Source organism: Dasypus novemcinctus, chromosome 17, assembly GCF_030445035.2.
Source record: "Dasypus novemcinctus isolate mDasNov1 chromosome 17, mDasNov1.1.hap2, whole genome shotgun sequence".
Lineage (NCBI taxonomy): Eukaryota > Metazoa > Chordata > Mammalia > Cingulata > Dasypodidae > Dasypus > Dasypus novemcinctus.
In genome coordinates, this window is record NC_080689.1 from 47,692,099 (window position 1) to 47,709,256 (window position 17,158).

General features: G+C 38.7%; 1 long non-coding RNA gene across 1 annotated transcript in view; it reads left to right on the forward strand.

Annotated features, from left to right (window-relative positions):
* The window catches only part of LOC131273963 (uncharacterized), a 498,906-nt gene that overhangs the window by 209,324 nt on the left and 272,424 nt on the right, over positions 1 to 17,158 (forward strand). The gene's annotated exons all lie outside the window — the stretch shown is intronic.

The window sequence follows — 17,158 nt, forward strand, 5'->3', positions numbered from 1 at the left end:
CATAAAGCTCAGGAGATTTCTCTACTACCTTTTGATATTGAGTTATAATTTTGAAAACAAAATTGTCATCTATGGCATTTCACCGGATTGAAGGTTGTATGTATCTCAGATGGAAAAAGAAAACTAAGATGAAATTCTAGTCAACACCATCCAAAGGACTTGCCACTTGAGCATGTGTGTGGATTTCCTAACTAGGAATCAAGGTAGACTTCCTTACATTAATTCTGCTTCATTTAGCACCGTTTCAGGAAAGTTGCATTCTTTATCTATTATTGGTAATGAACAGACATATTGGCCATGGTACTATTAAATTGTACCTGTATTTTCACCCCGTTAAGGCCAGTCTGCAGCTAGGCAGAATCAGAAGGGGATTTGTGTGAGTGTGCGTGTCTGTGTGTGTGTAATGGGGTTGAGAGGTTCTGGGAGCGGGTAGGGGGTAGGGGGGAAGGACATGATTGAATACTCTGGCACTAGTAGTAAGAACTGATGGGAAAGGCAGTTAATGAATTACGGGTGAGATGAAAGAAAAATCTTCCTTGCTGTAGATAGTAAGTCCAGCTTTTACTTTTTTTTGTTTGTTTTTGTGAATTAGAAAATGATCCTGTTATTACTTTATTGATCTAGGCCAAGTTCTTAGGCACGTATCTCCCATTGTAAAAAATTAAAGTCTCTTCGTTCTCAGCTTGTAAAGGGTTTTCCTTTTCTTTTTGTCTGCCTTCCTTCCTCCCTCCCTCCCTCCCTCCCTCCCTCCCTCCCTCCCTTCCTTCCTTCCTTCCTTCCTTCCTTCCTTCCTTCCTTCCTTCCTTCCTTCCTTCCTTCCTTCTTTCCTTCCTTCCTTCTTTCCCTCCCTCCCTCCCTCCCTCCCTCCCTCCCTCCCTTCCTCCCTTCCTTCCTTCCTTCCTTCCTTCCTTCCTTCCTTCTTTCCTTCCTTCCTTCTTTCCCTCTCTCCCTCCCTCCCTCCCTCCCTCCCTCCCTCCCTCCCTCCCTCCCTTCCTTCCTTCCTTCCTTCCTTCCTTCCTTCCTTCCTTCCTTCCTTCCTTCCTTCCTTCCTTCCTTCCTTCCTTTCTTCTTTCCTCCCTCCCTCCTTCCCCCCCTCCCTTCCTCCCTCCCTTCTTTCCTCTCTCTCTCTCTCTCTTTCTTTTTTTGTTGGTCACCTCCTTTGAGTTTCTGCAGCGGTCAGCCCACAGATGTGACACCATTGCATAGTCACACATGGGATGAAACGAGGGACAGACATGGGAGCAGATTGTCCCAGGCGGCTACTTTTCTGTTGACTTGGATGCAATCCTAGGGGAAAAATCATTTTAAATAAGTTACTCTTTTTAAATCTTAGAAGTTTCTGGGACAGCAGGCAGGGACTTGGCAATGTGCTGGTAATGTGTTTTAGCCAGGATGGTCTTCAGAAATATGCTTGAGAATTATTAACTCGTCTGGGCATAATTTAGAGTATTTACTGTCTGTTCCTCTGAGTCACTGCACAATCTGTACTGTCCCTGGGATATTTAGACCTGCCTGGCCTGGTCTATTTTGTCATGTAATGATGTATAAAGATACAACCAGTCTTAAAGTGCAAGCTTGTACCCTGTCGGAGTGTGACCTCTTTAAGTTAATTTTTATGCATCAAAGCTATTTGACATTTACCCAAACAAATTCAAATCTCTGGGAGAGGTTTTTTTTTTTTTTTTAAAATGACAAAAACACCATTGATCTGACAGCTTGCTCTCTAGGGAAGAGATATTGTGGATAGCTTTAAAAGCCTTAATGCTTCCAAAGTCCTTTTCTACCACCAGTCCCAAAGCAGTGTGTCTAGAGCCAGGGCAATGCAGCTTGCCACTGTGGCAGCTGGGAGTTTGACAGTGTTATGAAGAATTGCAACTGTTGATCAGTGAATTGTTACAGTGTTGATGACAGCGCTGCAAATTAATTCTGAAATTAACGGAGGGGACGTGAAGAGAAGAGGTCTTACTGCTTATCTGAGAGAAGGAGGGCAGGGTAAAAATTATCAGGCAGGGTGAAACTTACTGGTGAAGCTGAGTGAGGAATACATTCAGAAAATTGTGCCTAGTAATCAAGGTGGCAGGTACAATTTCCACAGTCTTTGGGAGATGCATGAGAGATGCATGTAAAAAGAGTTATGACTGAATGTTTTTGGTACTTTGTTATTTTTAAAATGATTTATTGAACTCATTGCTCTTAGAAGGGAAGAATTAATAGGTTGCTATTTTCATTCTGTTTCAAAATTAACCCAGTATTTTGCAAAAACAAAATACTTTTTCCAGAGTTCTTCTGTTTCCTCTGTCTTCCCGCCACAGTGCTGTAGCAGGATTGTGTTTTTTACTTTTTTTTTTTATTTCCTTTTTTCTTTTTTTTCCTTTCTTCTGCTAGAAGTGCCTTCTAGTGCTCAGTGTTATTTTGGCTACGTGTGCAGAATGCCGTGTACCTGAAAACCAGAGGTATCTTTCACCAGTTTGTAGTAGCCGTTAACATATGCTTTTCCCAAGGTTTCGTGTACTTATTCTAAGCATGTGCCTTTTACAATGCAGAACACAAGAGACTTGTTTTGTAAGATTAATGAAGGTCACCAAAATTCTCAAAAGTATTCTGATAATTAAGGCTTTGTTTATCAAAAACAAGTTATATTAAGAGCAAAAAGATTCATGGTAATTATTCATAATCTTAACAATTCAAGTGTAGCCACCTCATTTGTGCATTTAATTCTTCTTGTTAATGTTTTGCATAAATCTGCATAATTACTTGAGTTGCCTGTTGTAATTTTGACAGCTACTCAGTTCATGTGCACTAAAGTATATCAAAAGCTTGATGTGCTGAATATTTATAATTTTACGTATGTTCTTGGGATAATATTTTTTCAACAATATTTTTAGTTTTTATAAAATTGACACGGTATACTTGGAAACTTTGCCAAACATAGCTCTCTAAAATAGAGAGCTCATGAGGGGAATAAACTAGAATTTAAAGGTATAGAACCCATTCTGGGCAAAATTTTTCAGTAATCCAGATGAATTATGCCTGTCATGAACTATTTCTCTCTCGCTCGCTTTCTGATACACACGCACACACACAGACACAATAAAACTTCATGTTATGTTTTCTATAGTAGTTTTTAAAAGTTAGAAATTCTAAGTTCCTCTTTTCTTTTTTCCCTAAGTATTTTATAGAAGCTTGAATAACCAGATGCCCTAATAGTATCCTTTCTTTCTGGGTAATAATGGTAATAAAATAAATAAATAATTAGCCCCCCACTCCCTGAAAAAAATCACAAAAAACTTCTAAGGAAAATCTCAAGTATAAACAAGCATTCGTACCTGAATTCTACAGAGCAAAGGGAGGTGGTCAGGATCCATCTAATTATGAAGTTTTGCAAATTAAGGAAAGTGTTTGATTCAATGGGTATGTCTTAGTGGGAGGATTTTTGAGGCAATATGAGACATCTGAAAAATAGCCACTCCTAATCAGTGATTCACAGGGAAATACTAATAAGAGAAATCCATTGATAAAGTGATATTGTACTACTTCTAACCTCCTGGGGAAGAAAAGGATTTATGGATTGAGAAAATTCTACTTCTTTCAGTTAAATGGAAGTAGGCATGATTTCAGAGCGATAGCAGATGTTGCAGTTGTTTGTAAATATCCCTGTGCTTGTGAAATATTGAGACAATTCAAAACTAGATCTTAGAGAAAATTTTATTGTTTTTCCTCAGATATACTTGGAGTAGTTTCATCAGTCAGTTAAAGTTTGTATACTTGATTGTACTGATATCAGAAATGAAATGAGTTATTAAAACAAGGTAAGCTTGAAATTCTTGTCACTGACATTTTCATAGATGATTTTAAACCAGCTCTGAGGTTCTGTTTTGCCTGAAAGTACTGTGGTTTACTTCAGATCCCCTGAATCTGAGACTAAATTCTTTGGTTTAAAAAATATTAAAGGAACTGAGACTTTTATAATGTGTTCTGTAGCATCTGCTTACACTATTAAATAGGAGATGTCATTCCTTGGATGACTATTGAATAATTTACCCAATGTTTATAAATAGCATTATTCTAAGACTGGATGAACAAAAATATCCATTTGCTATACATTGACATTTTGACCATAATGCTTTTTCTGAAAGTGATATAAATTTATTAGCTTTCCAGTATTAAATAACATGCCAGTATTTTTGAGATATTATAATCACTTAAATGAGGAAGCCAGGAACAAAAATGATTGCCTAAGAGAACAAAGATCTTATTTATTTATTATAGCACAGTTTATATGAGATGGCCACTTGAAATGCTCTGTAGAGAGTTCCATAGGCACTCCCCCGTTCCCCCCCACACACACACACACATACACAATTGCAAATAAACGGCATCAGTAATTCATTAGCAGGGCCATTTTCTCTCCTTCCCTCCCTTCCTTCCTTCTCTTTCTTTTTCTTAAAGTTTCTATTTAATGCATTGAAATACCAGTCAATGTCAAAGAACACAGGGCTGGTGGTGGTAAATAGACTTAATATTATGGCATTATTTTGCAAAAAAAGGGATTCTGAAGGTGACCAAATGTAGATTCATGGTGTCTTTTCCTATACAAGGGTATTTCTATGCCTCTGTAACATGTATGGGTGTATGCATGCATGTTGTGAGTAGGTGTGTGTGTGCGCGCGCACCTATATGAGATTGATTAAAGTTAAAAGTGCAATTGTGTGCTTCTATTTTTCACTTTAATGAGCATTCAGATGTAAGTTTAAAAATTAAAAGGTGGTTATATTTTGCTATAGTGATACACTCAATATATGTTGCACACAGTAGGAAATGAACATAAAACCAGTGAAAAAGCCTCAATATTGCAGCTATATGCATTAATTAAAAGAAGTTTGTTAAACTAAATTTGAAAAAAAACTTCTTTAATTGTGTTTACCCAAAAGCCTTTTCTTCCTAATTTAAATAGCATAAACATCTGGACTAAAGCAATATTAGAATCATGGCAGTAGTCAAGCAAATCTTGTGGAAAATAATGAAATTAGATCCCTGGTGTTGTGACAGAGTAAGGGCAGGATACATCAGTTCGATGTTAATAAAATTTCCATGAATGACTGAATACAATTAAGAAATTGTCAGTTGCGGCAATGAACTTTTGTAGCTCATAGATGTTTGCATCATTTGATTATGCTGGCAATTTAAAATTGTTTGTTAGTGTCTGTGTTGGGATATTAATTATGACCTTTATTACAGCCCACAATTAAACTAGTCATAGAGCAACAAGCAAACTGCCTTGTGATACTAACAGATCTGAACTCTTTAGAAAGGTGTCTGCTATGTTTGAACGACCAGTGCCCTTCAAACTGGAAATGATTTTTAAAAGAAGCTGTAGTTGAGAAATCCAACAACTGGGATGAGTAAGCCCTTTAATACAAGAATTTCTTTTTAATAGTGTTTTAACAGTTTTAATTGCTAACAACATCTGTAAAACTGGAAAAAAGCATTTTTAACTGTGACTCTAAGATAAGCTTTCCCTGTTTCAGGAAGAGCAAACAATTATTCATTGGTTAATTAGCTGTAAACAACTTTTAAAAGACACATCCATTATATATGTAATTATTTGAAAAAGGCTTTAATGTTATTTGTACTAATGCATAATTATTAGTGCTTGCTAAAAGGATTAACAGTACTTGGATGACCACTATTGTTGAGGAGTGCCATAGTAGATGAGATTAGCATCAGGAAAGGACCTGTTTGATGAATCAAATAGGAATTTTAATTTCTGTCCTATGTTTTGTTTTGTTCTGCATCCTCTGGAAGAGGCAATGTGGAGTCCTATGACATTTTCAGAAGCAATGTCTTTCAAACTAAAATAACAGTAGTGTCTTCTCTTTATTTTTAGGATACATGAAGAAAATATCTCACCAGACAAGTATATATTCCTAGAGTTACAATTTTTTTATTTGTTTTTGAACTCTGGGAGGTTGTTTAAAAAACAATCATCAACAGTAAATTATATTTTAAACCTGTGGTTATGAAATAAAAAGTAGTTACAGATAAAACCATGATCTATTCAGTCTCATTTGTGCTTATGGCAGCCTTGGTATTATTTTATGAATGTGTGTAGTTGGTCCCTGTGGATGTTTAATCATTCACATCCGTCGGTAGAAATTAAGACAATAAGAACATACTCCAACCTGATGTTTGGATTTTAGTTGATCAAGTTCATTGCTGACCTTTCTTCTAGTGCTCAGTGATTTTGGTTGAAGCAGAATAACTTGGACATTTAACTTGGGTATCAGCCTTCCCCTTTCCCTCCCTTTTGTTTAGTGTTCCTTTTCCCAATACCTTTAATTATTACCTGATATCATTACCAGATCTCTAACTTGGACATTTCATTGTGCGGTAATGTTGATAAAGGATATAGCACAAACTGGAGACAAGCCAAGAGGTTTTATACTATATTATAATGAACTCATCTTAGGTGGTCCACAGGCTTGGTGTGGGCTTTCTTATAATAGAAGCCTCGATTTGATTCCACTTAAAAATCCTCCTTTAGGAAGATTTGAAGTTCCGGGAGTCTGATTTCAGGATTCGCAACTTGAATTTACCAAAGTGCTTGGTAATACCTCATTGGTGGTGATTTGTCGTCTTTTTTTCTCCTTTAGAAAGAGAAGCGAAACATTTTCAGGCAAAGAGGCCATTGTGAGATGAAACCTTGCTTGGAGCTCTGTATAGATAGAACAATCTTGCATATTTCTCAATAATTTAGTATTTCCCCCAAAGTTCTTGACCAAATTTTCTACCTTGAACTGAGAATGTGAGTCAGTGTCTTGAGTGTCCTTCCAACTTCTATTGGAGATAAGTAATACCTTGAGTTTGAAATTTCTGTCATTTTGGGCATGAGCTTACTATCTCCAAGCCATGGGGTTTTTCGTCTTTGGTGTTGGGAAGCAAAACTGTCTGAACTGTCAAATTGATTAAAGATGCTAAGCCAGATTCTTTCATGGCTTGAGAGACTTTAAATTGGCATCAGTGGCCATTTAACTTTGAGTCTACTTGACCATTAATTTCCCCTCTCCATTTCTCCTCCATTTTTATGATGTGTCCTAAACATTTAAAGAGGGGGTTGGGGGATGAGCGAGGAAAATTCACTGCCACAACCTATCCACTTCTTGCAATTTTCTTTTAAAATTACTAATTTAAATATAACTGAGGGCCTTTGGTGTGGGGGTTTCTAAATGGAAAGTGTAGCACTTTTATTTTTTGTTAGTTGATAGGGAAATAATTACGTTTGTAGAGATTTGTGAATTTAAGCATAGAAGATAACTTCAAATGTTAGGGCTTTGCAAATGGGAAGCCTTGTTGCTCAATTTACTAATTTATTTTGTGATCTGTGACCAAACTGAGTAAAAATGCAAATAGTACAAGGTACTTTACATTTTATCACAGGAGCAGTTTACTTTGGGGAGGATCAGAGTCACAAACTCTCTAACACTCTTGTGATTCCTAAGTAGTTGGGCATTAAAGCAGCTGAAGTTAAGATGGTGGGAAGATTGCCATGCTTCACACAGGGAGGTTTAAATGAATTCTAGGTATTTATTTTAGATTTTAAAAAATGAAGTGTCTCCAGCCCAGTTTTTTATTAGCTGTTGTGACAGCACAAACAGGTCTGCACCTATACGAGCACGACAGTGAGATGCATTGCCAGGAAGTAGCAAATTTACCCAAAGGAAGGCAATTGGCAAAGCCTGAGGAGCTCATGCTGCAAACTTAAAGGGGCCTGTTAAATGCCTTTCTGTGTTGCTGGTTCATAAAAACTGAAAATCATGGTTCTTATTCTTTTTCTTCTTCTACAATTTGCAGGGCTCAAATAAGTTTCCTCTAAAATTTATGACATTAAAAATATCTCATCAGAATGCACTTCTCTCATATGTGTCTGTTAATATTTTCAATGAAGTCAGCAAGGGAACATGGATATAGGAAGTCTATTGCAATGCAGTGCATCATGTATGTTTAGACATATTATAGGTTTAGTGAAATCCCAGTAATGCATTTAGCCCTTAACATGGAATTTATTCAAAAAATCCAGTAGAGGGAGTGTGAAATTCCCGGGGGCTGTACCTGGATTGAAGATGCCTTTGACCAGAAAAGGCAGACGGGAAACATGCTCCCAGTAAAGGGATCATGAGCCCATGTTCATCATCTCCTCAATACTTCAAATGGGAAAAGGTCTGATATGGAATAAGACTTGATTTCTCTACCATTGCCTCTTCCAAACATCTCTTTTTTGAAAAAAAAAATAATAATAATAACGTAAACACACTAAGTGATGTACTTCATTTGTGTACTAGGTCAAGGATTGAGTTGTAGGAAGTTCACACCTGCAGGTCTACAACCCCTTACCCCAACCCCCTGGGGCAGATATATTTTTGCATTCAGAAACCTTCTCTTTTAGAAAGGTCATGCGGAGCATATACCCCAGATTATGCAATACCTACAGCTGGGTCTGGGGCAGTACCCTATAATCAAAACTATTCATATTTCTGCATCACAATGTATGAATATTCACGCTGAGTGAGATAAATAAAGATTCCAAATAATCTCCTCTAAATTAATTCAGGTCTGGTCTTGCTGCCACACGAGATATGAAAAACCATTTAGAGCTTTTATGTTTTCAAAGTTGCAGATGGAAGATTGTCGACCTGTATTTCTATACTCATTCCACCACTCCTGTTACTTTTGGGTGTCATGGTTTTTACTTTTATTTTCATCAGATCATAATGAATTGCTGTAAGTAAATGAGTAAATAGGGTTAAGTATCATGAGACCCTTACTGGTAGACCCAGTGCTGTTTATAGTAAAAACAGCCGATGATATTTATCAATGAATAACTACAAGCCAGGCACTTTGTGAGGTACCCAGGATCGTGCTGCAAAAGTAGGAGCGTGGTCTGTGCCCTCGTAGAAATTATAATGAAATTAGGCATTTGCGACTTTGTCTTCCTGTCATACACAGATGCGCGTGCACACACACACACATGCATGGACACAATCATATGTAGGGAATAATGCCAGGAGGTATATAAACAAGCACTAAATTGAGTGTTCCCAAGAATACATGCTTTAAGTCAGCAATGGCAAATAGGTTTCAAATCACCTGCCAAATCCTATTGATTGGTAGTGGCTGCTTCTGAAGCTATGACGAGGCTTCTGAGATGAGTCTGAGATTAGCTGCAGAAGTCTCCCTATTGATTATCAATGTATGTCATGGTGGAAGGAGAGTGGAGTGACAACAGGCATGCCATATATTTGTCATCCCTTCATATGTAGGTTGTCAGAATCCAGGAACGATTGTCCCCAAGAGGGATAACGTTTTTGTTGCTATTGTTGTATAGTTATTATTATTGCTTAATCATTCCATGTCAATTAAAAAAAAATTCCATGGGAGTGAATTGTTTTTAAAAGTTTAAGAGTTTCATGGAATTTTGTGATTGTAATGTAAAGGCCCCTTAGATAAATATGACATCTTATCTTTTATGCATAATTCTCATGTGGTAATTTCAGGTGAAATGGAACAATAAAATGCGATATAACAAATTAGATTGGAATCGCATGAATTACTAGTTGAGAATCTCTTTAGCTTAAATTTTTGTTGTTGTTTTTTGGTTTTGTTTTAGTATGAGTTATAAAAATGTAGGAATGCTAATTATATGTGAACCTCTCTCCCAAGAAACAATAATCCATTTTGGAGTTGTTACCCTAAGTATTCTTTTCTTTTGTTTGTTTCTTTCTCTCTCCTATTATTTTGAGAGCCCTATTACATTTGGTGTTTTGGAATAGCAAGGCTTTATAATCTTGCTGCTAACATTGTCTGGCTTTTTAGTCTAGTTTCTGGAATGTTTAATTATGATGCGCACAGGTTGCTGGAAAGGAATTCATCCCAGTGAAATTGTTATGAAGAAAATATGTAGCAAACATTCATTATTAGCCAAGATATAAGACTCCACGTAACTTTTCTCTGTCTCCCTCACCCCAAGCATTCTCACATGACCTAATCACAGGAAAACATGTCAGATTTCTCCTTACTCTGGAGTTTGACCTCTTCCCATAAGAATTGGGTTTTGACATAAGCTTTTTCAGGTCCTGACTGTAATATCTTGAGATCTTATTTGAGAGATTTTCCTCTTGAAACTTTATTCTCAGATTTGGAAGGAAAGAAATTCTTTTAGTCTTGTAAATGAGTCCATATTTCTCAGGTCCGTGGTAAATTCTGTGGGATGTAATTTTATATCACTAACACAGAGCTGAATATTTTTAAATGAATTCTGGAAAGTTCAGAGTTCCCTGCTGCTTGTGTGAAAGGTTAGGCCATCACATTTAAAACAAGACAAAATGGAATAATCGAGGACCCACAGGCATCTTTTGTTTCTCTATCTTTGGGAAGCAGCAGCAGGGATCAAACAGTTTAGCTCTGACAGTGCCCTCCTAACCTGCCTTGTACCTCCTTGGGCAAGAGAATGGACAATCCAAGGGACCTGAAAATGTGCCCATCCAGATTCTTTTGAACATCAAACTGGGCAGTCAATTCTACACTCGAGGAAGCTGATTCATGGCTGTCCACAGAATGGCAATGCAGGCAACCAAATGAAATGGATTATAAAATATGATTGGTGTGACAAAGAGAAGTTAAAATATCCCCTATTGCATTTTTTAAAAAAGATTTCCTTTATTATTTATTTCTCTCCCCTTCCCCCTGCTCCGTTGTCTGTTCTCTGTGTCCATTCATTGTGTGTTCTTCTGTGTCCACTTGCATTTTTGGTGGCACTGGGAATCTGTCTCTTTTTTGTTGTGTCATCTTGCTGTATCAGCTTTCCGTGTGTACGACGCCATTCCTGGGCAGGCTGTGCTTTTTCGCTTGGGGCGGCTCAATGCAGGTCACACTCCTTGTGTTTGGGCTCCCCTATGTGGGGAACACCCCTGCATGGCACAGCACTCCTTGTATGTGACAGTGCCACGCATGGGCCAGCTCACCACAAGGGACAGGAGGCCCTGGGTTTGAACCCTGGACCTCCCATATAGTAGGCAGATGTTCTATCAGTTGAGGCACGTCCGCCCGCCTCCCCCGCCCCCATTGCATTTAATACTGAGCTGGGAAATAGCAGATAGTATAGATATACATGTTATTTTTGCAAAAGAATAAAATTTTGATTTATATACAAAAGAGTTTTTGAAGAAATACGAAAATAAAACTAACAGTTGTTACCAGACATCTCAACAAATAAACCTCATAGTCAATGCAATACAGGCTTATATTAAAGATATTAAGTATATAATATATATACATATTTTTAAAGATTTATTTTATTAATTTCTCTCCACTTCCCCTGTCCCCCATTCCCCCATTGTCTGCTCTCTGTGTCAATTTTCTGTGTATTCTTCTGTGTCCACTTGCATTCTTGTCAGGCGGCAGCAGGAACCTATGTCTCTCCTTGTTGCATCATCTTTCTGCGTCAGTTCTCCGTGTGTGGCGCCACACCTGGGTGGGCTGCGCTTTTCACGCAGGGTGGCTCTCCCTGCAGGGCACACTAACTGCGCGTGGGGCACCCCCTTTGCGGGGCGCACCCCTGCATGACACGGCACTCCCTGCACACAGCAGCACTGTGTGAGGGCCAACTCACCACACAGGCCAGGAGACCCTGGGTTTGAACCCTGGACCTCCTATATGGTAGGCAGATGCTCTATCATTTGAGCCACATCCACTTCCCAAGTATATAATATTTTAAATTCAACCTGACTCAATTGGTGAGACTAGTAGATATGTATAAGAAAATAACAACTATGTCACCTATTCTCAAAATAAAGAATAAAGAAAAACAAAATGTATCTTAAAATCTCGAAGCTTTGAATCTATTTGTAATTCATACAAAAACTAGATAAGACAATTTTTAATATATATAAATAGAAGCAAAGTACCACTTCAATAAGATAAACCAAGAACTATACTTCACATTATACTTTAAAGAATAAATCAAGTAGTACAAATAATTGGATTTATGGATTTAATTTGACTTAAGGTATTTTTAAACATCTTGCTAGATCTTTATGTATACCTACAATTTTACTTACCCTCTATCCTTAAATTTATTTTGTATCTTAAGGTTTTAATGTTTTTTTTTAAAGATTTATTTTATTTATTCCCCCCTTCCCCCAGGTTCCCACGATTGTCTACTCTCTGTGTCCATTTGCTGGGTGTTCTTCTGTGTTTGCTTATGTTCTCATTAGGCAACTCCAGGAACTGATCCTGGGAACTTCTGGAGTAGAAGAGAGGCAATTACTTACTTGCGCCACCTCAACTCCCTGTTTGGCTAAGTCTTCTTATTTTCTTTCCTCTGTGTCTCTTGTAGCGTCACCTTATTGCGCCAGCTCTCTGTGAGGGCCAGCATTCCTGTGCAGGGCGGCTTTCCCTTGTGCTGGGTGGCATTCCCACGCGGGGCGGCACTCCTGAACAGGGCAGTGTTCTCGTGTGGGCTGGCATTCTGCATGGGCCAGCTCGCCGCATGGACCAGCTTGCCCTCACCAGGAGGCCCTGGGCATCGAATCCTGGACCTCCTATGTGGTAGAAGGGAGCCCACTTAGTTGAGCCATATCCGTTTCTCTTTAATGATTTTCAAACACGAGGACTGCCTGTAACTCCACAGGAGTAGGATCAAATCATTGTATTTTGATTGTTGACTTACTTAATTTTTAACCAATGCATATTTTTGAGACACCTGTGGCTACTACTTGCTGGAAGAAGTGGAGGAAAGCAAAGATATAGAAATATAATGATTGCCCACAAAGTGCTTACTATCTTAGTTGGTCAGACACAAAACTTGCAAACAACTAACACCAGTTAGCAATTAGGCCAGGTTAAACACTTGTGAGATGATTTGTGACAGAGAACATTTTTTTTTGCACACAGAGCAAAGAGCACTCACGAATAAGTGGCCCTCTTGTATGTAGAGACCATATGGTTGAGCTTCTAAGTCTTTGCAATAAAATGAAAACCCAACCACCTGCTCACTTGGTTTCCCATGCCTGTGGCCCTTTAGTACATAAAGTGGAATACTTGTGTCCTGGTTGGAAAGTGTCATCTTAGGCATTGACTATTTACCTTGCTTCTCAAAGTTTTGTCTGCTGACAGTGGCATCGGCATCACCTGAGAACTTGTTGCAAATGCAGACTCTTGTACCTAGCCCCAGACCTACTCAGTCAGATCTCACAACTTTAACAGGGGATTCACTTTCACATTAAAGTTTGAAAAAGAATGCCTTGGGGTCTAAATCTTAGACCATTAACTACTAATGTTGTTAGGATGAGACTTAGATTATGACAGTCCACAAATCTCAAATCCTGCCTTGAATAGCAAGGGTCCAAACTGAGCATCGGATCCCAAATCCGTTGGATAAATACTTCTTCATTAATTCCTTAAAAATTGTACTCATTTACATTTTATGCCATGTATTGTTACAAAAGAGACTTATAAAATATATGTAACACAACTCTTTGAACAGAATAAAAATATTGGCAGCAACAACAAAAATAATGATACTGTTGGAAATAAAGTTGAAAAGAAAGTATGGATATGAAACAGAAGCCACGGGAGAAATGGGTTCACAAAATCAGGCAGCGACACCTAGGATCTGTGTCTTTTGCAATAAAAGATTGGTGAGGACAACAGCCATTGTGCTAGTTAATAACTCCTCTACACTATCCTCTATGAGGTAGCTGTCAATATTTAGTGCATAAAATCTTGGTTTAATTTGAAGAACTGCTATGCTCCTTTCTTTCTGATAATAAAGCCTATGTAAATAACCAGCTTTCTGTCTTTTCTTTCACTGCTAGGAAGCACATGATCAAATCCTATGGCAATCACAGAAATGATTTTAACCTTTGTAACTGGAATATTTCCTTCTTTCTTTGAGTGACTAAAAATGATTTCATGTTAATGTGCATGTATATTCTATACTGTAAGCCAGTTTAAACCACTTTTGGAGAGGATTATATGAATAAACACTATTATATCAACATACACTCAATCAACCTATTTCTATTCTGAGTGTGTTGAAAAGGATAATAGGCAAAACTATGGGAAATGGGTTGCTTATTTTCTCTTAACCAAACCAATTTAGCTGGTGTGAGCATTTGGGGCATGTCCAGTAGATGGTGAAATCTGATGGAGAGTGTATTAGTCAGCCAAATGGGTACCGATGCAAAATACCAGAAATTGGTTGGTTTTTATAAAGGGTATTTATTTGGGGTAGGAGCTTACAGTTACCAGGCCAGAAAGCATAAGTTACTTCCCTCACCAAAGTCTATTTCCACATGTTGGAGCAAGATGGCTGCTGACATCTGTGAGGGTTCAGGCTTTCTGGGTTCCCCTGGGCTCAGATCCTCTGTTTCCTCCACAAGGTCAGCTGTAGACCATCAGGCAATCAGTTCTGTCTCTTTCCCTGGGGCTCCAGCTTAAAACTCCAGCATCAAACTCCAACATCAGAAAACCCTCAACTCTGTTTTTTGCCAACACCCTAATCATAATTCAATCATGCCCAGGTACAGATCAGATTACAAACATAATCCAAAATTTCTTTTTGGAATTCGTCAGTAATATCAAACTGCTACAGAGAGTAAATGATAAAGGATGATAATGTTGAAAACTATATCCAAGGGAAAGAGAGGAGTGACTCTGTAGTAGAATAAATTCAAAGGGATTTATGTGGTTTGTGTACAATCTTCCATTAGAATCAAGCTCGATGGACCAACTTCCGTAATGTGCATTGGTGTCCAACCCATGGAGGTGAGGCAGCTGAGTCCTCCATATTCACGGTAGACAGAGGCACCTCGAGGAGCAAGATCATAGTCCTACAAACTGTTTCTTCTCCTGCGTACAGATGTGCTCCTGGGTGGTCATGGAGTGGGAGGACAGGAGTTAGGCTATCTAGCAGTGTGTTTTCTGAGGCTTATTTATCCTGTGCCACAGATTCATTTCCAACCATCTTAAGACTTGAACATTGCCATTAAAGTTTCATTCATTTAAGCCTTTGGGTCTGAACAGCATCATATTTAACTATTATCCTGTATTTGTTCTTTGTACAAATGGAAGGTTTTGGGCAGGTTTCCATATGGGAAGAGAGGATAAAGACTGAGAAGTAGGAAGGAGGAAGAGGGGTGCAAAAGGGGTTAGAGGAGGGATATTGGAAGAGGGGAGGAGAAATAGGAGGAGAAGCTCCAGCTACCTCACTGGTTGCTTTCCGTCCCTTCAGGTCAGAAAGGGTTAGTAGGTTTTTATTATTATTATTTACTTATATATATATATATATATTTTAAAGATTTATTTATTTATTTATTTCTCTCCTCTTCCTCCTCCCCCCACCCGTTGTCTGTTCTCTGTGTCTATTTGCTGCATCTTGTTTCTTTGTCCGCTTCTGTTGTTGTCAGCGGCACGGGAATCTGTGTTTCTTTTTGTTGTGTCATCTTGTTGTGTCAGCTCTCCGTGCATGCGGTGCCATTCCTGGGCAGGCTGCTCCCTCCTTCACGCTGGCCGGTTCTCCTTACAGGGCGCACTCCTTGTGCGTGGGGCTCCGCTACGCGGGGGACACCCCTGCGTGGCAGGGCACTCCTTGGGCGCATCAGTACTGCGCATGGGCCAGCTCCACACGGGTCAAGGAGGCCCAGGGTTTGAACCGCAGACCTCCCATGTGGTAGACGGACACCCTAACCACTGGGCCAAGTCCGCCGCCCTATATTTATATTTTTGAAGTAGGTTGGTTATAGGGGTGGCATGGTATTTTTTACAAAAAGAATCCCAGTTACTTCAATACAAAGGCTTTGCCCACTCACCTGCTATCTATCTTCCTGCTCAGTCTGTGAGTTAGGGTCTGGGTGTCAGCCTGAATTTTGGATTTTCTTGCTTGTCGTTAAAGATTTAATACTTTTATTATTTTTCAATCTATGAATAATTCCATTTTGTCCTTGCCCTTAAAAATATTGATTTGAAAATACAAGTATCAAAGCTGTAAAACTTTATGGTCACATAAGTGATCCATGAAATGGCCCTGTAGTCTTTTCCAGTGTAATTTGTTTTTTTTAGGAGGTAGAGGGGATTGAATCCAGAACCTTGTACATGGGAGGCAGGAGCTCAACCACTGAGCTATACCTGCTCCCTTTAGTGTAATTTTTATGTGAATAATTATTAGCATGTATATAGTAAATAGTGAGAAATTTGGCTTTGTTTTCTCTACTATTGCATTGTAAAGATCTTTCTTAATTATAGAGTTTTAATTAAACTTTTTTGTATTTTATTAAAGTTCAAGCATTAACATTGTGACATTCTTGTAAATAAAACTGTAGGCAAAATCTATATAGAAGTCTCACCACTATTATTAGTTCAATGGTGGAATACCATTTGTTTTGTAATTGATGGCTGTCAACCTGTAATTTTTTTTACCTCATTATACCTAGAAGATTTTACAATTTCCATTAATTTTTTGTAGTATTTACATCCTGACATTGCATTTTTTAAAATGGTGAGATGAAGTAAGATGATCTTTATTTAATTAGTCTTACCGAACCAGGAATTCACAATTTGGACTACAAGTAGAATCACCTGGAGAGCTTTTATTTTATTTTAACATCTCAAAACTCATTCTTTGGTTAATTTCTTTTTTTTTCCTTTAAAGATTTGTTTTATTTATTTCTCTCTCCCCATTCCCCCTGTTGTCTGCTCTCTGTGTCCATTTGCTGTGTGTTCTTATGTGTCTGCTTGTGTTCTCATTAGGCATCTCCAGGAACCGATCCTGGGACCTTCTAGGGTGGGAGAGGCAATTACTCTCTTGCACCACCTCAGGTCCCAGTTCTGCTACGTCTTCTTATTTTCTCTCCTCTGTGTCTCTTGTTGCGTTATCTTGCTGCGCCAGTTTTCTGCTTCAGCTGGCACTTCTGCATGGGGCAGCTTTCTCACAGGGAACCGCATTCCCATGCAGGGCAGCACTCCTGTGTGGGACCACATTCCCATGTGGGCTGGCACTCCATGTGGGCCAGCTTGCCATGTGGGCCAGCTTGCCCTCAGCAGGAGGCCCTGGGCATTGAACCCTGGACCTCCTATATGGTAGATGGGAGCCCAATTGGTTGAG